This window comes from Garra rufa, unplaced genomic scaffold, assembly GCF_049309525.1.
Source record: "Garra rufa unplaced genomic scaffold, GarRuf1.0 hap1_unplaced_001, whole genome shotgun sequence".
NCBI classification, from domain to species: Eukaryota; Metazoa; Chordata; class Actinopteri; order Cypriniformes; family Cyprinidae; genus Garra; species Garra rufa.
Genome location: NW_027394276.1, coordinates 18320086 through 18343704, shown reverse-complemented (window position 1 = coordinate 18343704; position 23619 = coordinate 18320086).

The window sequence follows — 23619 nt, the reverse complement described above, 5'->3', positions numbered from 1 at the left end:
CTGAATTGTGATTTTATATTGCAATTCTGGCTTTATTTCTCACAATTGTGAGTTTAAGTTATCCATTTTTGAGAAAGAAAGCCTGAATTGTGAGTTTATATTGCAATTCTCACTTTATTTCTCACAATAGTGATTATATATATCACCCATTTCTGAGAAAGAAAGCCTGAATTATAAAAATTATATTGCAATTCTGGCTTTATTTCTCACAATAGTGAGTATATATCATCCATTTCTGAGAAAGAAAGCCTGAATTATGAGTTTATATTGCAATTCTGGCTTTATTTCTCACAATTGTGAGTTTATGTTATCCATTTTTGAGAAAGAAAGCCTGAATTATGAGTTTATATTGCAATTCTGGCTTTATAGCTCACAATTGCTAGGTTATATCCTCCATTTCTGAGAAAGAAAGCCTGAATTATGAGTTTATATTGCAATTCTGGCTTTATTTCTCACAATAGTGAGTTTATGTTATCCATTTTTGAGAAAGAAAGCCTGAATTGTGAGTTAATATTGCAATTCTGGCTTTATTTCTCACAATTGTGAGTATATATCATCCATTTTTGAGAAAGAAAGCCTGAATTGTGAGTTAATATTGCAATTCTGGCTTTATTTCTCACAATTGTGAGTTTAAGTTATCCATTATTGAGAAAGAAAGCCTGAATTATGAGTTTATATTGCAATTCTGGCTTTATTTTTAACAATTGTGAGTTTGTTATCCATTTTTGAGAATGAAAGCCTGAATTATGAATTTATATTGCAATTCTCACTTTATTTCTCACAATAGTGATTATATATATCACCCATTTCTGAGAAAGAAAGCCTGAATTATAAAAATTATATTGCAATTCTGGCTTTATTTCTCACAATAGTGAGTATATATCATCCATTTCTGAGAAAGAAAGCCTGAATTATGAGTTTATATTGCAATTCTGGCTTTATTTCTCACAATTGTGAGTTTATGTTATCCATTTTTGAGAAAGAAAGCCTGAATTATGAGTTTATATTGCAATTCTGGCTTTATAGCTCACAATTGCTAGGTTATATCCTCCATTTCTGAGAAAGAAAGCCTGAATTATGAGTTTATATTGCAATTCTGGCTTTATTTCTCACAATTGTGGGTATATATGATGCATTTCTGAGAAATAAAGCCTGAATTATGAGTTTACTGTATATTGCAATTCTGGCTTTATTTCTCACAATTGTGATTTTAAGTTATCCATTTTTGAGAAAGAAAGCCTGAATTATGAGTTTATATTGCAATTCTGGCTTTATAGCTCACAATTGCTAGGTTATATCCTCCATTTCTGAGAAAGAAAGCCTGAATTATGAGTTTATATTGCAATTCTGGCTTTATTTCTCACAATTGTGGGTATATATGATGCATTTCTGAGAAAGAAAGCCTGAATTATGAGTTTATTTTGCAATTCTGGCTTTATTTCTCACAATTGTGAGTTTATGTTATCCATTTTTGTGAAAGAAAGCCTGAATTATGAGTTTATATTGCAATTCTGACTTTATTTCTCACAATTGTGAGTTTATGTTATCCATTTTTGAGAAAGAAAGCCTGAATTATGAGTTTATATTGCAAGCCTGGCTTTATTGCTAACAATTGCTAGGTTATATCATCCATTTCTGAGAAAAAAAGCCTGAATTATGAGTTTATATTGCAATTCTGGCTTTATTTCTCACAATTGTGAGTATATATCATCCATTTCTGAGAAAGAAAGCCTGAATTATGAATTTATTTTGCAATTCTGGCTTTATTTCTCACAATTGTGAGTTTAAGTTATCCATTTTTGAGAAAGAAAGCCTGAATTGTGAGTTTATATTGCAATTCTTGCTTTATTTCTCACAATTGTGAGTTTAAGTTATCCATTTCTGAGAAAGAAAGCCTGAATTATAAAAATTATATTGCAATTCTGGCTTTATTTCTCACAATTGTGAGTATATATCATCCATTTTAGAGAAAGAAAGCCAGAAATTTGAGTTTAAATTGCAATTCTGGCTTTATTGCTCACAATTGTGAGTATATATCATCCATTTCTGAGAAAGAAAGCCTGAATTGTGAGTTTATATTGCAATTCTGGCTTTATTTCTCACAATTGTGAGAATATATCATCCATTTTTGAGAAAGAAAGCCTGAATTATGAGTTTATATTGCAATTCTGGCTTTATTTCTCACAATTGTGAGTTTATGTTATCCATTTTTTGTGAAAGAAAGCCTGAATTATGAGTTTATATTGCAATTCTGGCTTTATTTCTCACAATTGTGAGTATATATCATCCATTTCTGAGAAAGAAAGCCTGAATTATGAGTTTATATTGCAATTCTGGCTTTATTTCTCACAATTGTGAGTTTATGTTATCCATTTCTGAGAAAGAAAGGCTGAATTATGAGTTTATATTGCAATTCTGGCTTTATTTCTCACAATTGTCAGTTTAAGTTATCCATTTTTGAGAAAGGAAGCCTGAATTGTGATTTTATATTGCAATTCTGGCTTTATTTCTCACAATTGTGAGTTTAAGTTATCCATTTTTGAGAAAGAAAGCCTGAATTGTGAGTTTATATTGCAATTCTCACTTTATTTCTCACAATAGTGATTATATATATCACCCATTTCTGAGAAAGAAAGCCTGAATTATAAAAATTATATTGCAATTCTGGCTTTATTTCTCACAATAGTGAGTATATATCATCCATTTCTGAGAAAGAAAGCCTGAATTATGAGTTTATATTGCAATTCTGGCTTTATTTCTCACAATTGTGAGTTTATGTTATCCATTTTTGAGAAAGAAAGCCTGAATTATGAGTTTATATTGCAATTCTGGCTTTATAGCTCACAATTGCTAGGTTATATCCTCCATTTCTGAGAAAGAAAGCCTGAATTATGAGTTTATATTGCAATTCTGGCTTTATTTCTCACAATAGTGAGTTTATGTTATCCATTTTTGAGAAAGAAAGCCTGAATTGTGAGTTAATATTGCAATTCTGGCTTTATTTCTCACAATTGTGAGTATATATCATCCATTTTTGAGAAAGAAAGCCTGAATTGTGAGTTAATATTGCAATTCTGGCTTTATTTCTCACAATTGTGAGTTTAAGTTATCCATTATTGAGAAAGAAAGCCTGAATTATGAGTTTATATTGCAATTCTGGCTTTATTTTTAACAATTGTGAGTTTGTTATCCATTTTTGAGAATGAAAGCCTGAATTATGAATTTATATTGCAATTCTCACTTTATTTCTCACAATAGTGATTATATATATCACCCATTTCTGAGAAAGAAAGCCTGAATTATAAAAATTATATTGCAATTCTGGCTTTATTTCTCACAATAGTGAGTATATATCATCCATTTCTGAGAAAGAAAGCCTGAATTATGAGTTTATATTGCAATTCTGGCTTTATTTCTCACAATTGTGAGTTTATGTTATCCATTTTTGAGAAAGAAAGCCTGAATTATGAGTTTATATTGCAATTCTGGCTTTATAGCTCACAATTGCTAGGTTATATCCTCCATTTCTGAGAAAGAAAGCCTGAATTATGAGTTTATATTGCAATTCTGGCTTTATTTCTCACAATTGTGGGTATATATGATGCATTTCTGAGAAATAAAGCCTGAATTATGAGTTTACTGTATATTGCAATTCTGGCTTTATTTCTCACAATTGTGATTTTAAGTTATCCATTTTTGAGAAAGAAAGCCTGAATTATGAGTTTATATTGCAATTCTGGCTTTATAGCTCACAATTGCTAGGTTATATCCTCCATTTCTGAGAAAGAAAGCCTGAATTATGAGTTTATATTGCAATTCTGGCTTTATTTCTCACAATTGTGGGTATATATGATGCATTTCTGAGAAAGAAAGCCTGAATTATGAGTTTATTTTGCAATTCTGGCTTTATTTCTCACAATTGTGAGTTTATGTTATCCATTTTTGTGAAAGAAAGCCTGAATTATGAGTTTATATTGCAATTCTGACTTTGTTTCTCACAATTGTGAGTTTATGTTATCCATTTTTGAGAAAGAAAGCCTGAATTATGAGTTTATATTGCAAGCCTGGCTTTATTGCTAACAATTGCTAGGTTATATCATCCATTTCTGAGAAAAAAAGCCTGAATTATGAGTTTATATTGCAATTCTGGCTTTATTTCTCACAATTGTGAGTATATATCATCCATTTCTGAGAAAGAAAGCCTGAATTATGAATTTATTTTGCAATTCTGGCTTTATTTCTCACAATTGTGAGTTTAAGTTATCCATTTTTGAGAAAGAAAGCCTGAATTGTGAGTTTATATTGCAATTCTTGCTTTATTTCTCACAATTGTGAGTTTAAGTTATCCATTTCTGAGAAAGAAAGCCTGAATTATAAAAATTATATTGCAATTCTGGCTTTATTTCTCACAATTGTGAGTATATATCATCCATTTTAGAGAAAGAAAGCCAGAAATTTGAGTTTAAATTGCAATTCTGGCTTTATTGCTCACAATTGTGAGTATATATCATCCATTTCTGAGAAAGAAAGCCTGAATTGTGAGTTTATATTGCAATTCTGGCTTTATTTCTCACAATTGTGAGAATATATCATCCATTTTTGAGAAAGAAAGCCTGAATTATGAGTTTATATTGCAATTCTGGCTTTATTTCTCACAATTGTGAGTTTATGTTATCCATTTTTTGTGAAAGAAAGCCTGAATTATGAGTTTATATTGCAATTCTGGCTTTATTTCTCACAATTGTGAGTATATATCATCCATTTCTGAGAAAGAAAGCCTGAATTATGAGTTTATATTGCAATTCTGGCTTTATTTCTGACATTTGTGAGTATATATCATCCATTTCTGAGAAAGAAAGCCTGAATTGTGAGTTTATATTGCAATTCTGGCTTTATTTCTCACAATTGTGAGAATATATCATCCATTTTTGAGAAAGAAAGCCTGAATTATGAGTTTATATTGCAATTCTGGCTTTATTTCTCACAATTGTGAGTTTAAGTTATCCATTATTGAGAAAGAAAGCCTGAATTATGAGTTTATATTGCAATTCTGGCTTTATTTCTCACAATTGTGAGTATATATATCACCCATTTCTGAGAAAGAAAGCCTGATTTATAAAAATTATATTGCAATTCTGGCTTTATTTCTGACAATTGTGAGTATATATAATACATTTCTGAGAAAGAAAGCCTGAATTATGAGTTTATATTGCAATTCTGGCTTTATTTCTCACAATTGTGAGTTTATGTTATCCATTTCTGAGAAAGAAAGGCTGAATTATGAGTTTATATTGCAATTCTGGCTTTATTTCTCACAATTGTCAGTTTAAGTTATCCATTTTTGAGAACGGAAGCCTGAATTGTGATTTTATATTGCAATTCTGGCTTTATTTCTCACAATTGTGAGTTTAAGTTATCCATTATTGAGAAAGAAAGCCTGAATTATGAGTTTATATTGCAATTCTGGCTTTATTTCTCACAATTGTGGGTATATATGATGCATTTCTGAGAAAGAAAGCCTGAATTATGAGTTTATTTTGCAATTCTGGCTTTATTTCTCACAATTGTGAGTTTATGTTATCCATTTTTGTGAAAGAAAGCCTGAATTATGAGTTTATATTGCAATTCTGACTTTATTTCTCACAATTGTGAGTTTATGTTATCCATTTTTGAGAAAGAAAGCCTGAATTATGAGTTTATATTGCAAGCCTGGCTTTATTGCTAACAATTGCTAGGTTATATCATCCATTTCTGAGAAAAAAAGCCTGAATTATGAGTTTATATTGCAATTCTGGCTTTATTTCTCACAATTGTGAGTATATATCATCCATTTCTGAGAAAGAAAGCCTGAATTATGAATTTATTTTGCAATTCTGGCTTTATTTCTCACAATTGTGAGTTTAAGTTATCCATTTTTGAGAAAGAAAGCCTGAATTGTGAGTTTATATTGCAATTCTTGCTTTATTTCTCACAATTGTGAGTTTAAGTTATCCATTTCTGAGAAAGAAAGCCTGAATTATAAAAATTATATTGCAATTCTGGCTTTATTTCTCACAATTGTGAGTATATATCATCCATTTTAGAGAAAGAAAGCCAGAAATTTGAGTTTAAATTGCAATTCTGGCTTTATTGCTCACAATTGTGAGTATATATCATCCATTTCTGAGAAAGAAAGCCTGAATTGTGAGTTTATATTGCAATTCTGGCTTTATTTCTCACAATTGTGAGAATATATCATCCATTTTTGAGAAAGAAAGCCTGAATTATGAGTTTATATTGCAATTCTGGCTTTATTTCTCACAATTGTGAGTTTATGTTATCCATTTTTTGTGAAAGAAAGCCTGAATTATGAGTTTATATTGCAATTCTGGCTTTATTTCTCACAATTGTGAGTATATATCATCCATTTCTGAGAAAGAAAGCCTGAATTATGAGTTTATATTGCAATTCTGGCTTTATTTCTCACAATTGTGAGAATATATCATCCATTTTTGAGAAAGAAAGCCTGAATTATGAGTTTATATTGCAATTCTGGCTTTATTTCTCACAATTGTGAGTTTAAGTTATCCATTATTGAGAAAGAAAGCCTGAATTATGAGTTTATATTGCAATTCTGGCTTTATTTCTCACAATTGTGAGTATATATATCACCCATTTCTGAGAAAGAAAGCCTGATTTATAAAAATTATATTGCAATTCTGGCTTTATTTCTGACAATTGTGAGTATATATAATACATTTCTGAGAAAGAAAGCCTGAATTATGAGTTTATATTGCAATTCTGGCTTTATTTCTCACAATTGTGAGTTTATGTTATCCATTTCTGAGAAAGAAAGGCTGAATTATGAGTTTATATTGCAATTCTGGCTTAATTTCTCACAATTGTCAGTTTAAGTCATCCATTTTTGAGAAAGGAAGCCTGAATTGTGATTTTATATTGCAATTCTGGCTTTATTTCTCACAATTGTGAGTTTAAGTTATCCATTTTTGAGAAAGAAAGCCTGAATTGTGAGTTTATATTGCAATTCTGGCTTTATTTCTCACAATTGTGAGTATATATCATCCATTTCTGAGAAAGAAAGCCTGAATTATGAGTTTATTTTGCAATTCTGGCTTAATTTCTCACAATTGTGAGTATATATCACCCATTTCTGAGAAAGAAAGCCTGAATTATAAAAAATTATATTGCAATTCTGGCTTTATTTCTCACAATAGTGAGTATATATCATCCATTTCTGAGAAAGAAAGCCTGAATTATGAGTTTATATTGCAATTCTGGCTTTATTTCTCACAATTGTGAGTTTATGTTATCCATTTTTGAGAAAGAAAGCCTGAATTATGAGTTTATATTGCAATTCTGGCTTTATAGCTCACAATTGCTAGGTTATATCCTCCATTTCTGAGAAAGAAAGCCTGAATTATGAGTTTATATTGCAATTCTGGCTTTATTTCTCACAATGGTGGGTATATATGATGCATTTCTGAGAAATAAAGCCTGAATTATGAGTTTACTGTATATTGCAATTCTGGCTTTATTTCTCACAATTGTGATTTTAAGTTATCCATTTTTGAGAAAGAAAGCCTGAATTATGAGTTTATATTGCAATTCTGGCTTTATAGCTCACAATTGCTAGGTTATATCCTCCATTTCTGAGAAAGAAAGCCTGAATTAAGAGTTTATATTGCAATTCTGGCTTTATTTCTCACAATTGTGGGTATATATGATGCATTTCTGAGAAAGAAAGCCTGAATTATGAATTTATTTTGCAATTCTGGCTTTATTTCTCACAATTGTGAGTTTAAGTTATCCATTTTTGAGAAAGAAAGCCTGAATTGTGAGTTTATATTGCAATTCTTGCTTTATTTCTCACAATTGTGAGTTTAAGTTATCCATTTCTGAGAAAGAAAGCCTGAATTATAAAAATTGTATTGCAATTCTGGCTTTATTTCTCACAATAGTGAGTTTATGTTATCCATTTTTGAGAAAGAAAGCCTGAATTGTGAGTTAATATTGCAATTCTGGCTTTATTTCTCACAATTGTGAGTATATATCATCCATTTTTGAGAAAGAAAGCCTGAATTGTGAGTTAATATTGCAATTCTGGCTTTATTTCTCACAATTGTGAGTTTAAGTTATCCATTATTGAGAAAGAAAGCCTGAATTATGAGTTTATATTGCAATTCTGGCTTTATTTTTAACAATTGTGAGTTTGTTATCCATTTTTGAGAATGAAAGCCTGAATTATGAATTTATATTGCAATTCTCACTTTATTTCTCACAATAGTGATTATATATATCACCCATTTCTGAGAAAGAAAGCCTGAATTATAAAAATTATATTGCAATTCTGGCTTTATTTCTCACAATAGTGAGTATATATCATCCATTTCTGAGAAAGAAAGCCTGAATTATGAGTTTATATTGCAATTCTGGCTTTATTTCTCACAATTGTGAGTTTATGTTATCCATTTTTGAGAAAGAAAGCCTGAATTATGAGTTTATATTGCAATTCTGGCTTTATAGCTCACAATTGCTAGGTTATATCCTCCATTTCTGAGAAAGAAAGCCTGAATTATGAGTTTATATTGCAATTCTGGCTTTATTTCTCACAATTGTGGGTATATATGATGCATTTCTGAGAAATAAAGCCTGAATTATGAGTTTACTGTATATTGCAATTCTGGCTTTATTTCTCACAATTGTGATTTTAAGTTATCCATTTTTGAGAAAGAAAGCCTGAATTATGAGTTTATATTGCAATTCTGGCTTTATAGCTCACAATTGCTAGGTTATATCCTCCATTTCTGAGAAAGAAAGCCTGAATTATGAGTTTATATTGCAATTCTGGCTTTATTTCTCACAATTGTGGGTATATATGATGCATTTCTGAGAAAGAAAGCCTGAATTATGAGTTTATTTTGCAATTCTGGCTTTATTTCTCACAATTGTGAGTTTATGTTATCCATTTTTGTGAAAGAAAGCCTGAATTATGAGTTTATATTGCAATTCTGACTTTATTTCTCACAATTGTGAGTTTATGTTATCCATTTTTGAGAAAGAAAGCCTGAATTATGAGTTTATATTGCAAGCCTGGCTTTATTGCTAACAATTGCTAGGTTATATCATCCATTTCTGAGAAAAAAAGCCTGAATTATGAGTTTATATTGCAATTCTGGCTTTATTTCTCACAATTGTGAGTATATATCATCCATTTCTGAGAAAGAAAGCCTGAATTATGAATTTATTTTGCAATTCTGGCTTTATTTCTCACAATTGTGAGTTTAAGTTATCCATTTTTGAGAAAGAAAGCCTGAATTGTGAGTTTATATTGCAATTCTTGCTTTATTTCTCACAATTGTGAGTTTAAGTTATCCATTTCTGAGAAAGAAAGCCTGAATTATAAAAATTACATTGCAATTCTGGCTTTATTTCTCACAATTGTGAGTATATATCATCCATTTTAGAGAAAGAAAGCCAGAAATTTGAGTTTAAATTGCAATTCTGGCTTTATTGCTCACAATTGTGAGTATATATCATCCATTTCTGAGAAAGAAAGCCTGAATTGTGAGTTTATATTGCAATTCTGGCTTTATTTCTCACAATTGTGAGAATATATCATCCATTTTTGAGAAAGAAAGCCTGAATTATGAGTTTATATTGCAATTCTGGCTTTATTTCTCACAATTGTGAGTTTATGTTATCCATTTTTTGTGAAAGAAAGCCTGAATTATGAGTTTATATTGCAATTCTGGCTTTATTTCTCACAATTGTGAGTATATATCATCCATTTCTGAGAAAGAAAGCCTGAATTATGAGTTTATATTGCAATTCTGGCTTTATTTCTCACAATTGTGAGAATATATCATCCATTTTTGAGAAAGAAAGCCTGAATTATGAGTTTATATTGCAATTCTGGCTTTATTTCTCACAATTGTGAGTTTAAGTTATCCATTATTGAGAAAGAAAGCCTGAATTATGAGTTTATATTGCAATTCTGGCTTTATTTCTCACAATTGTGAGTATATATATCACCCATTTCTGAGAAAGAAAGCCTGATTTATAAAAATTATATTGCAATTCTGGCTTTATTTCTGACAATTGTGAGTATATATAATACATTTCTGAGAAAGAAAGCCTGAATTATGAGTTTATATTGCAATTCTGGCTTTATTTCTCACAATTGTGAGTTTATGTTATCCATTTCTGAGAAAGAAAGGCTGAATTATGAGTTTATATTGCAATTCTGGCTTAATTTCTCACAATTGTCAGTTTAAGTCATCCATTTTTGAGAAAGGAAGCCTGAATTGTGATTTTATATTGCAATTCTGGCTTTATTTCTCACAATTGTGAGTTTAAGTTATCCATTTTTGAGAAAGAAAGCCTGAATTGTGAGTTTATATTGCAATTCTGGCTTTATTTCTCACAATTGTGAGTATATATCATCCATTTCTGAGAAAGAAAGCCTGAATTATGAGTTTATTTTGCAATTCTGGCTTAATTTCTCACAATTGTGAGTATATATCACCCATTTCTGAGAAAGAAAGCCTGAATTATAAAAAATTATATTGCAATTCTGGCTTTATTTCTCACAATAGTGAGTATATATCATCCATTTCTGAGAAAGAAAGCCTGAATTATGAGTTTATATTGCAATTCTGGCTTTATTTCTCACAATTGTGAGTTTATGTTATCCATTTTTGAGAAAGAAAGCCTGAATTATGAGTTTATATTGCAATTCTGGCTTTATAGCTCACAATTGCTAGGTTATATCCTCCATTTCTGAGAAAGAAAGCCTGAATTATGAGTTTATATTGCAATTCTGGCTTTATTTCTCACAATGGTGGGTATATATGATGCATTTCTGAGAAATAAAGCCTGAATTATGAGTTTACTGTATATTGCAATTCTGGCTTTATTTCTCACAATTGTGATTTTAAGTTATCCATTTTTGAGAAAGAAAGCCTGAATTATGAGTTTATATTGCAATTCTGGCTTTATAGCTCACAATTGCTAGGTTATATCCTCCATTTCTGAGAAAGAAAGCCTGAATTAAGAGTTTATATTGCAATTCTGGCTTTATTTCTCACAATTGTGGGTATATATGATGCATTTCTGAGAAAGAAAGCCTGAATTATGAATTTATTTTGCAATTCTGGCTTTATTTCTCACAATTGTGAGTTTAAGTTATCCATTTTTGAGAAAGAAAGCCTGAATTGTGAGTTTATATTGCAATTCTTGCTTTATTTCTCACAATTGTGAGTTTAAGTTATCCATTTTTGAGAAAGAAAGCCTGAATTGTGAGTTAATATTGCAATTCTGGCTTTATTTCTCACAATTGTGAGTATATATCATCCATTTTTGAGAAAGAAAGCCTGAATTGTGAGTTAATATTGCAATTCTGGCTTTATTTCTCACAATTGTGAGTTTAAGTTATCCATTATTGAGAAAGAAAGCCTGAATTATGAGTTTATATTGCAATTCTGGCTTTATTTTTAACAATTGTGAGTTTATGTTATCCATTTCTGAGAAAGAAAGCCTGAATTATGAGTTTATTTTGCAATTCTGGCTTTATTTCTCACAATTGTGAGTTTATGTTATCCATTTTTGTGAAAGAAAGCCTGAATTATGAGTTTATATTGCAATTCTGACTTTATTTCTCACAATTGTGAGTTTATGTTATCCATTTTTGAGAAAGAAAGCATGAATTATGAGTTTATATTGCAAGCCTGGCTTTATTGCTAACAATTGCTAGGTTATATCATCCATTTCTGAGAAAAAAAGCCTGAATTATGAGTTTATATTGCAATTCTGGCTTTATTTCTCTCAATTGTGAGTATATATCATCCATTTCTGAGAAAGAAAGCCTGAATTATGAATTTATTTTGCAATTCTGGCTTTATTTCTCACAATTGTGAGTTTAAGTTATCCATTTTTGAGAAAGAAAGCCTGAATTGTGAGTTTATATTGCAATTCTTGCTTTATTTCTCACAATTGTGAGTTTAAGTTATCCATTTCTGAGAAAGAAAGCCTGAATTATAAAAATTATATTGCAATTCTGGCTTTCTTTCTCACAATTGTGAGTATATATCATCCATTTTAGAGAAAGAAAGCCAGAAATTTGAGTTTAAATTGCAATTCTGGCTTTATTGCTCACAATTGTGAGTATATATCATCCATTTCTGAGAAAGAAAGCCTGAATTGTGAGTTTATATTGCAATTCTGGCTTTATTTCTCACAATTGTGAGAATATATCATCCATTTTTGAGAAAGAAAGCCTGAATTATGAGTTTATATTGCAATTCTGGCTTTATTTCTCACAATTGTGAGTTTATGTTATCCATTTTTTGTGAAAGAAAGCCTGAATTATGAGTTTATATTGCAATTCTGGCTTTATTTCTCACAATTGTGAGTATATATCATCCATTTCTGAGAAAGAAAGCCTGAATTATGAGTTTATATTGCAATTCTGGCTTTATTTCTGACATTTGTGAGTATATATCATCCATTTCTGAGAAAGAAAGCCTGAATTGTGAGTTTATATTGCAATTCTGGCTTTATTTCTCACAATTGTGAGAATATATCATCCATTTTTGAGAAAGAAAGCCTGAATTATGAGTTTATATTGCAATTCTGGCTTTATTTCTCACAATTGTGAGTTTAAGTTATCCATTATTGAGAAAGAAAGCCTGAATTATGAGTTTATATTGCAATTCTGGCTTTATTTCTCACAATTGTGAGTATATATATCACCCATTTCTGAGAAAGAAAGCCTGATTTATAAAAATTATATTGCAATTCTGGCTTTATTTCTGACAATTGTGAGTATATATAATACATTTCTGAGAAAGAAAGCCTGAATTATGAGTTTATATTGCAATTCTGGCTTTATTTCTCACAATTGTGAGTTTATGTTATCCATTTCTGAGAAAGAAAGGCTGAATTATGAGTTTATATTGCAATTCTGGCTTAATTTCTCACAATTGTCAGTTTAAGTCATCCATTTTTGAGAAAGGAAGCCTGAATTGTGATTTTATATTGCAATTCTGGCTTTATTTCTCACAATTGTGAGTTTAAGTTATCCATTTTTGAGAAAGAAAGCCTGAATTGTGAGTTTATATTGCAATTCTGGCTTTATTTCTCACAATTGTGAGTATATATCATCCATTTCTGAGAAAGAAAGCCTGAATTATGAGTTTATTTTGCAATTCTGGCTTAATTTCTCACAATTGTGAGTATATATCACCCATTTCTGAGAAAGAAAGCCTGAATTATAAAAAATTATATTGCAATTCTGGCTTTATTTCTCACAATAGTGAGTATATATCATCCATTTCTGAGAAAGAAAGCCTGAATTATGAGTTTATATTGCAATTCTGGCTTTATTTCTCACAATTGTGAGTTTATGTTATCCATTTTTGAGAAAGAAAGCCTGAATTATGAGTTTATATTGCAATTCTGGCTTTATTTCTCACAATTGTGAGAATATATCATCCATTTTTGAGAAAGAAAGCCTGAATTATGAGTTTATATTGCAATTCTGGCTTTATTTCTCACAATTGTGAGTTTAAGTTATCCATTATTGAGAAAGAAAGCCTGAATTATGAGTTTATATTGCAATTCTGGCTTTATTTCTCACAATTGTGAGTATATATATCACCCATTTCTGAGAAAGAAAGCCTGATTTATAAAAATTATATTGCAATTCTGGCTTTATTTCTGACAATTGTGAGTATATATAATACATTTCTGAGAAAGAAAGCCTGAATTATGAGTTTATATTGCAATTCTGGCTTTATTTCTCACAATTGTGAGTTTATGTTATCCATTTCTGAGAAAGAAAGGCTGAATTATGAGTTTATATTGCAATTCTGGCTTAATTTCTCACAATTGTCAGTTTAAGTCATCCATTTTTGAGAAAGGAAGCCTGAATTGTGATTTTATATTGCAATTCTGGCTTTATTTCTCACAATTGTGAGTTTAAGTTATCCATTTTTGAGAAAGAAAGCCTGAATTGTGAGTTTATATTGCAATTCTGGCTTTATTTCTCACAATTGTGAGTATATATCATCCATTTCTGAGAAAGAAAGCCTGAATTATGAGTTTATTTTGCAATTCTGGCTTAATTTCTCACAATTGTGAGTATATATCACCCATTTCTGAGAAAGAAAGCCTGAATTATAAAAAATTATATTGCAATTCTGGCTTTATTTCTCACAATAGTGAGTATATATCATCCATTTCTGAGAAAGAAAGCCTGAATTATGAGTTTATATTGCAATTCTGGCTTTATTTCTCACAATTGTGAGTTTATGTTATCCATTTTTGAGAAAGAAAGCCTGAATTATGAGTTTATATTGCAATTCTGGCTTTATAGCTCACAATTGCTAGGTTATATCCTCCATTTCTGAGAAAGAAAGCCTGAATTATGAGTTTATATTGCAATTCTGGCTTTATTTCTCACAATGGTGGGTATATATGATGCATTTCTGAGAAATAAAGCCTGAATTATGAGTTTACTGTATATTGCAATTCTGGCTTTATTTCTCACAATTGTGATTTTAAGTTATCCATTTTTGAGAAAGAAAGCCTGAATTATGAGTTTATATTGCAATTCTGGCTTTATAGCTCACAATTGCTAGGTTATATCCTCCATTTCTGAGAAAGAAAGCCTGAATTATGAGTTTATATTGCAATTCTGGCTTTATTTCTCACAATTGTGGGTATATATGATGCATTTCTGAGAAAGAAAGCCTGAATTATGAATTTATTTTGCAATTCTGGCTTTATTTCTCACAATTGTGAGTTTAAGTTATCCATTTTTGAGAAAGAAAGCCTGAATTGTGAGTTTATATTGCAATTCTTGCTTTATTTCTCACAATTGTGAGTTTAAGTTATCCATTTCTGAGAAAGAAAGCCTGAATTATAAAAATTATATTGCAATTCTGGCTTTATTTCTCACAATAGTGAGTTTATGTTATCCATTTTTGAGAAAGAAAGCCTGAATTGTGAGTTAATATTGCAATTCTGGCTTTATTTCTCACAATTGTGAGTATATATCATCCATTTTTGAGAAAGAAAGCCTGAATTGTGAGTTAATATTGCAATTCTGGCTTTATTTCTCACAATTGTGAGTTTAAGTTATCCATTATTGAGAAAGAAAGCCTGAATTATGAGTTTATATTGCAATTCTGGCTTTATTTTTAACAATTGTGAGTTTGTTATCCATTTTTGAGAATGAAAGCCTGAATTATGAATTTATATTGCAATTCTCACTTTATTTCTCACAATAGTGATTATATATATCACCCATTTCTGAGAAAGAAAGCCTGAATTATAAAAATTATATTGCAATTCTGGCTTTATTTCTCACAATAGTGAGTATATATCATCCATTTCTGAGAAAGAAAGCCTGAATTATGAGTTTATATTGCAATTCTGGCTTTATTTCTCACAATTGTGAGTTTATGTTATCCATTTTTGAGAAAGAAAGCCTGAATTATGAGTTTATATTGCAATTCTGGCTTTATAGCTCACAATTGCTAGGTTATATCCTCCATTTCTGAGAAAGAAAGCCTGAATTATGAGTTTATATTGCAATTCTGGCTTTATTTCTCACAATTGTGGGTATATATGATGCATTTCTGAGAAATAAAGCCTGAATTATGAGTTTACTGTATATTGCAATTCTGGCTTTATTTCTCACAATTGTGATTTTAAGTTATCCATTTTTGAGAAAGAAAGCCTGAATTATGAGTTTATATTGCAATTCTGGCTTTATAGCTCACAATTGCTAGGTTATATCCTCCATTTCTGAGAAAGAAAGCCTGAATTATGAGTTTATATTGCAATTCTGGCTTTATTTCTCACAATTGTGGGTATATATGATGCATTTCTGAGAAAGAAAGCCTGAATTATGAGTTTATTTTGCAATTCTGGCTTTATTTCTCACAATTGTGAGTTTATGTTATCCATTTTTGTGAAAGAAAGCCTGAATTATGAGTTTATATTGCAATTCTGACTTTATTTCTCACAATTGTGAGTTTATGTTATCCATTTTTGAGAAAGAAAGCCTGAATTATGAGTTTATATTGCAAGCCTGGCTTTATTGCTAACAATTGCTAGGTTATATCATCCATTTCTGAGAAAAAAAGCCTGAATTATGAGTTTATATTGCAATTCTGGCTTTATTTCTCACAATTGTGAGTATATATCATCCATTTCTGAGAAAGAAAGCCTGAATTATGAATTTATTTTGCAATTCTGGCTTTATTTCTCACAATTGTGAGTTTAAGTTATCCATTTTTGAGAAAGAAAGCCTGAATTGTGAGTTTATATTGCAATTCTTGCTTTATTTCTCACAATTGTGAGTTTAAGTTATCCATTTCTGAGAAAGAAAGCCTGAATTATAAAAATTATATTGCAATTCTGGCTTTATTTCTCACAATTGTGAGTATATATCATCCATTTTAGAGAAAGAAAGCCAGAAATTTGAGTTTAAATTGCAATTCTGGCTTTATTGCTCACAATTGTGAGTATATATCATCCATTTCTGAGAAAGAAAGCCTGAATTGTGAGTTTATATTGCAATTCTGGCTTTATTTCTCACAATTGTGAGAATATATCATCCATTTTTGAGAAAGAAAGCCTGAATTATGAGTTTATATTGCAATTCTGGCTTTATTTCTCACAATTGTGAGTTTATGTTATCCATTTTTTGTGAAAGAAAGCCTGAATTATGAGTTTATATTGCAATTCTGGCTTTATTTCTCACAATTGTGAGTATATATCATCCATTTCTGAGAAAGAAAGCCTGAATTATGAGTTTATATTGCAATTCTGGCTTTATTTCTGACATTTGTGAGTATATATCATCCATTTCTGAGAAAGAAAGCCTGAATTGTGAGTTTATATTGCAATTCTGGCTTTATTTCTCACAATTGTGAGAATATATCATCCATTTTTGAGAAAGAAAGCCTGAATTATGAGTTTATATTGCAATTCTGGCTTTATTTCTCACAATTGTGAGTTTATGTTATCCATTTTTTGTGAAAGAAAGCCTGAATTATGAGTTTATATTGCAATTCTGGCTTTATTTCTCACAATTGTGAGTATATATCATCCATTTCTGAGAAAGAAAGCCTGAATTATGAGTTTATATTGCAATTCTGGCTTTATTTCTGACATTTGTGAGTATATATCATCCATTTCTGAGAAAGAAAGCCTGAATTGTGAGTTTATATTGCAATTCTGGCTTTATTTCTCACAATTGTGAGTTTAAGTTATCCATTATTGAGAAAGAAAGCCTGAATTATGAGTTTATATTGCAATTCTGGCTTTATTTCTGACATTTGTGAGTATATATCATCCATTTCTGAGAAAGAAAGCCTGAATTGTGAGTTTATATTGCAATTCTGGCTTTATTTCTCACAATTGTGAGTATATATATCACCCATTTCTGAGAAAGAAAGCCTGATTTATAAAAATTATATTGCAATTCTGGCTTTATTTCTGACAATTGTGAGTATATATAATACATTTCTGAGAAAGAAAGCCTGAATTATGAGTTTATATTGCAATTCTGGCTTTATTTCTCACAATTGTGAGTTTATGTTATCCATTTCTGAGAAAGAAAGGCTGAATTATGAGTTTATATTGCAATTCTGGCTTAATTTCTCACAATTGTCAGTTTAAGTCATCCATTTTTGAGAAAGGAAGCCTGAATTGTGATTTTATATTGCAATTCTGGCTTTATTTCTCACAATTGTGAGTTTAAGTTATCCATTTTTGAGAAAGAAAGCCTGAATTGTGAGTTTATATTGCAATTCTGGCTTTATTTCTCACAATTGTGAGTATATATCATCCATTTCTGAGAAAGAAAGCCTGAATTATGAGTTTATTTTGCAATTCTGGCTTAATTTCTCACAATTGTGAGTATATATCACCCATTTCTGAGAAAGAAAGCCTGAATTATAAAAAATTATATTGCAATTCTGGCTTTATTTCTCACAATAGTGAGTATATATCATCCATTTCTGAGAAAGAAAGCCTGAATTATGAGTTTATATTGCAATTCTGGCTTTATTTCTCACAATTGTGAGTTTATGTTATCCATTTTTGAGAAAGAAAGCCTGAATTATGAGTTTATATTGCAATTCTGGCTTTATAGCTCACAATTGCTAGGTTATATCCTCCATTTCTGAGAAAGAAAGCCTGAATTATGAGTTTATATTGCAATTCTGGCTTTATTTCTCACAATGGTGGGTATATATGATGCATTTCTGAGAAATAAAGCCTGAATTATGAGTTTACTGTATATTGCAATTCTGGCTTTATTTCTCACAATTGTGATTTTAAGTTATACATTTTTGAGAAAGAAAGCCTGAATTATGAGTTTATATTGCAATTCTGGCTTTATAGCTCACAATTGCTAGGTTATATCCTCCATTTCTGAGAAAGAAAGCCTGAATTATGAGTTTATATTGCAATTCTGGCTTTATTTCTCACAATTGTGGGTATATATGATGCATTTCTGAGAAAGAAAGCCTGAATTATGAGTTTATTTTGCAATTCTGGCTTTATTTCTCACAATTGTGAGTTTATGTTATCCATTTTTGTGAAAGAAAGCCTGAATTATGAGTTTATATTGCAATTCTGACTTTATTTCTCACAATTGTGAGTTTATGTTATCCATTTTTGAGAAAGAAAGCCTGAATTATGAGTTTATATTGCAAGCCTGGCTTTATTGCTAACAATTGCTAGGTTATATCATCCATTTCTGAGAAAAAAAGCCTGAATTATGAGTTTATATTGCAATTCTGGCTTTATTTCTCACAATTGTGAGTATATATCATCCATTTCTGAGAAAGAAAGCCTGAATTATGAATTTATTTTGCAATTCTGGCTTTATTTCTCACAATTGTGAGTTTAAGTTATCCATTTTTGAGAAAGAAAGCCTGAATTGTGAGTTTATATTGCAATTCTTGCTTTATTTCTCACCATTTTGAGTTTAAGTTATCCATTTCTGAGAAAGAAAGCCTGAATTATAAAAATTATATTGCAATTCTGGCTTTATTTCTCACAATTGTGAGTATATATCATCCATTTTAGAGAAAGAAAGCCAGAAATTTGAGTTTAAATTGCAATTCTGGCTTTATTGCTCACAATTGTGAGTATATATCATCCATTTCTGAGAAAGAAAGCCTGAATTGTGAGTTTATATTGCAATTCTGGCTTTATTTCTCACAATTGTGAGAATATATCATCCATTTTTGAGAAAGAAAGCCTGAATTATGAGTTTATATTGCAATTCTGGCTTTATTTCTCACAATTGTGAGTTTATGTTATCCATTTTTTGTGAAAGAAAGCCTGAATTATGAGTTTATATTGCAATTCTGGCTTTATTTCTCACAATTGTGAGTATATATCATCCATTTCTGAGAAAGAAAGCCTGAATTATGAGTTTATATTGCAATTCTGGCTTTATTTCTGACATTTGTGAGTATATATCATCCATTTCTGAGAAAGAAAGCCTGAATTGTGAGTTTATATTGCAATTCTGGCTTTATTTCTCACAATTGTGAGAATATATCATCCATTTTTGAGAAAGAAAGCCTGAATTATGAGTTTATATTGCAATTCTGGCTTTATTTCTCACAATTGTGAGTTTAAGTTATCCATTATTGAGAAAGAAAGCCTGAATTATGAGTTTATATTGCAATTCTGGCTTTATTTCTCACAATTGTGAGTATATATATCACCCATTTCTGAGAAAGAAAGCCTGATTTATAAAAATTATATTGCAATTCTGGCTTTATTTCTGACAATTGTGAGTATATATAATACATTTCTGAGAAAGATAGCCTGAATTATGAGTTTATATTGCAATTCTGGCTTTATTTCTCACAATTGTGAGTTTATGTTATCCATTTCTGAGAAAGAAAGGCTGAATTATGAGTTTATATTGCAATTCTGGCTTAATTTCTCACAATTGTCAGTTTAAGTCATCCATTTTTGAGAAAGGAAGCCTGAATTGTGATTTTATATTGCAATTCTGGCTTTATTTCTCACAATTGTGAGTTTAAGTTATCCATTTTTGAGAAAGAAAGCCTGAATTGTGAGTTTATATTGCAATTCTGGCTTTATTTCTCACAATTGTGAGTATATATCATCCATTTCTGAGAAAGAAAGCCTGAATTATGAGTTTATTTTGCAATTCTGGCTTAATTTCTCACAATTGTGAGTATATATCACCCATTTCTGAGAAAGAAAGCCTGAATTATAAAAAATTATATTGCAAATCTGGCTTTATTTCTCACAATAGTTAGTTTGATATTGTTATTCTCACTTTATTTCTCACAATAGTGATTATATATATCACCCATTTCTGAGAAAGAAAGCCTGAATTATGAGTTTATATTGCAATTCTGGCTTTATTTCTCACAATTGTGAGTATATATATCACCCATTTCTGAGAAAGAAAGCCTGATTTATAAAAATTATATTGCAATTCTGGCTTTATTTCTGACAATTGTGAGTATATATAATACATTTCTGAGAAAGAAAGCCTGAATTATGAGTTTATATTGCAATTCTGGCTTTATTTCTCACAATTGTGAGTTTATGTTATCCATTTCTGAGAAAGAAAGGCTGAATTATGAGTTTATATTGCAATTCTGGCTTTATTTCTCACAATTGTCAGTTTAAGTTATCCAATTTTGAGATAGGAAGCCTGAATTGTGATTTTATATTGCAATTCTGGCTTTATTTCTCACAATTGTGAGTTTAAGTTATCCATTTTTGAGAAAGAAAGCCTGAATTGTGAGTTTATATTGCAATTCTCACTTTATTTCTCACAATAGTGATTATATATATCACCCAATTCTGAGAAAGAAAGCCTGAATTATAAAAATTATATTGCAATTCTGGCTTTATTTCTCACAATAGTGAGTATATATCATCCATTTCTGAGAAAGAAAGCCTGAATTATGAGTTTATATTGCAATTCTGGCTTTATTTCTCACAATTGTGAGTTTATGTTATCCATTTTTGAGAAAGAAAGCCTGAATTATGAGTTTATATTGCAATTCTGGCTTTATAGCTCACAATTGCTAGGTTATATCCTCCATTTCTGAGAAAGAAAGCCTGAATTATGAGTTTATATTGCAATTCTGGCTTTATTTCTCACAATAGTGAGTTTATGTTATCCATTTTTGAGAAAGAAAGCCTGAATTGTGAGTTAATATTGCAATTCTGGCTTTATTTCTCACAATTGTGAGTATATATCATCCATTTTTGAGAAAGAAAGCCTGAATTGTGAGTTAATATTGCAATTCTGGCTTTATTTCTCACAATTGTGAGTTTAAGTTATCCATTATTGAGAAAGAAAGCCTGAATTATGAGTTTATATTGCAATTCTGGCTTTATTTTTAACAATTGTGAGTTTGTTATCCATTTTTGAGAATGAAAGCCTGAATTATGAATTTATATTGCAATTCTCACTTTATTTCTCACAATAGTGATTATATATATCACCCATTTCTGAGAAAGAATGCCTGAATTATAAAAATTATATTGCAATTCTGGCTTTATTTCTCACAATAGTGAGTATATATCATCCATTTCTGAGAAAGAAAGCCTGAATTATGAGTTTATATTGCAATTCTGGCTTTATTTCTCACAATTGTGAGTTTATGTTATCCATTTTTGAGAAAGAAAGCCTGAATTATGAGTTTATATTGCAATTCTGGCTTTATAGCTCACAATTGCTAGGTTATATCCTCCATTTCTGAGAAAGAAAGCCTGAATTATGAGTTTATATTGCAATTCTGGCTTTATTTCTCACAATTGTGGGTATATATGATGCATTTCTGAGAAATAAAGCCTGAATTATGAGTTTACTGTATATTGCAATTCTGGCTTTATTTCTCACAATTGTGATTTTAAGTTATCCATTTTTGAGAAAGAAAGCCTGAATTATGAGTTTATATTGCAATTCTGGCTTTATAGCTCACAATTGCTAGGTTATATCCTCCATTTCTGAGAAAGAAAGCCTGAATTATGAGTTTATTTTGCAATTCTGGCTTTATTTCTCACAATTGTGAGTTTATGTTATCCATTTTTGTGAAAGAAAGCCTGAATTATGAGTTTATATTGCAATTCTGACTTTATTTCTCACAATTGTGAGTTTATGTTATCCATTTTTGAGAAAGAAAGCCTGAATTATGAGTTTATATTGCAAGCCTGGCTTTATTGCTAACAATTGCTAGGTTATATCATCCATTTCTGAGAAAAAAAGCCTGAATTATGAGTTTATATTGCAATTCTGGCTTTATTTCTCACAATTGTGAGTATATATCATCCATTTCTGAGAAAGAAAGCCTGAATTATGAATTTATTTTGCAATTCTGGCTTTATTTCTCACAATTGTGAGTTTAAGTTATCCATTTTTGAGAAAGAAAGCCTGAATTGTGAGTTTATATTGCAATTCTTGCTTTATTTCTCACAATTGTGAGTTTAAGTTATCCATTTCTGAGAAAGAAAGCCTGAATTATAAAAATTATATTGCAATTCTGGCTTTATTTCTCACAATTGTGAGTATATATCATCCATTTTAGAGAAAGAAAGCCAGAAATTTGAGTTTAAATTGCAATTCTGGCTTTATTGCTCACAATTGTGAGTATATATCATCCATTTCTGAGAAAGAAAGCCTGAATTGTGAGTTTATATTGCAATTCTGGCTTTATTTCTCACAATTGTGAGAATATATCATCCATTTTTGAGAAAGAAAGCCTGAATTATGAGTTTATATTGCAATTCTGGCTTTATTTCTAAAAATTGTGAATTTATGTTATCCATTTTTTGTGAAAGAAAGCCTGAATTATGAGTTTATATTGCAATTCTGGCTTTATTTCTCACAATTGTGAGTATATATCATCCATTTCTGAGAAAGAAAGCCTGAATTATGAGTTTATATTGCAATTCTGGCTTTATTTCTGACATTTGTGAGTATATATCATCCATTTCTGAGAAAGAAAGCCTGAATTATGAGTTTATATTGCAATTCTGGCTTTATTTCTCACAATTGTGAGTTTAAGTTATCCATTATTGAGAAAGAAAGCCTGAATTATGAGTTTATATTGCAATTCTGGCTTTATTTCTCACAATTGTGAGTATATATATCACCCATTTCTGAGAAAGAAAGCCTGATTTATAAAAATTATATTGCAATTCTGGCTTTATTTCTGACAATTGTGAGTATATATAATACATTTCTGAGAAAGAAAGCCTGAATTATGAGTTTATATTGCAATTCTGGCTTTATTTCTCACAATTGTGAGTTTATGTTATCCATTTCTGAGAAAGAAAGGCTGAATTATGAGTTTATATTGCAATTCTGGCTTTATTTCTCACAATTGTCAGTTTAAGTTATCCATTTTTGAGAAAGGAAGCCTGAATTGTGATTTTATATTGCAATTCTGGCTTTATTTCTCACAATTGTGAGTTTAAGTTATCCATTATTGAGAAAGAAAGCCTGAATTATGAGTTTATATTGCAATTCTGGCTTTATTTCTCACAATTGTGGGTATATATGATGCATTTCTGAGAAAGAAAGCCTGAATT